Genomic DNA, 754 nt, shown 5'->3' with positions numbered 1-754 from the left:
CCACCATAAACAGGGCACTGAACTAAATTCTGGTGAAGGTCATCTCAAACATGAAGAACAGTAAATCTCCAGAATAAAACATAGTATTTGAGAATAAAACCAGTCTAAGTGAAATTAAAAAATTGTTCTGAGGAATATCTGAAGATAAACTTGAGACAGAGAACACTCACACTGCAAGGCCAGCCTGTTAGGAACAGACTGCTTCCAAAGGCAACGTGAGATCCAGTCATATCAGAAAGTGCAAAACAAACTTTCCAAAAGCAAACATATGCTATTATCTTTTAAAAAGGAATTGTCACTAGCTAATTTAATACAGTTTGAGTATCTTTAGCTAAAATGGTTTGGACCAAAAGTCTTTCAGATGCTGAAATATTTACATAGACTTTACTGCCTGAGTATCCCAAATCTGACAATGCAAATTCTAAAGTGCTCCTGAAAGTTAAAACCTTCTGAGTTCCAACTTGACACATAAAAACTTTTAGAATTGGAAGCAATTTGGATTTCGGATTTTTCAGAATATAGAGCTACTCAATATATATACTGACACTTCATTCAGTTCTTTAGTCAGCAAGTAAGCAACCAGGTGTCACTGGCAGTAAGTGTGGTAAACTGAGCAAAGAGCAGAAATAATATGACATGGAAACATGGAGAAAGGGGATACTCTGATATATTAACTTTTAGTAAGTCTCAGTTTCTGTTACCAATAAATGGCTTTACATATTATATTATTTGGCTTTAACTTTGCATTTTAAAA

At 34.2% G+C, this 754-nt stretch overlaps 1 protein-coding gene across 4 annotated transcripts in view; it reads right to left on the bottom strand.

The window, feature by feature from the left end:
* Myo9a (myosin IXA) overlaps nt 1-754 on the bottom strand; it is a 227,184-nt gene that overhangs the window by 216,824 nt on the left and 9,606 nt on the right. The gene's annotated exons all lie outside the window — the stretch shown is intronic.

This window comes from Octodon degus, unplaced genomic scaffold (assembly GCF_000260255.1).
Source record: "Octodon degus isolate 3935 unplaced genomic scaffold, OctDeg1.0 scaffold00026, whole genome shotgun sequence".
NCBI lineage: Eukaryota > Metazoa > Chordata > Mammalia > Rodentia > Octodontidae > Octodon > Octodon degus.
Note: the sequence above shows the minus strand (reverse complement) of the source record. Positions and strands in the feature narration are given on the sequence as shown.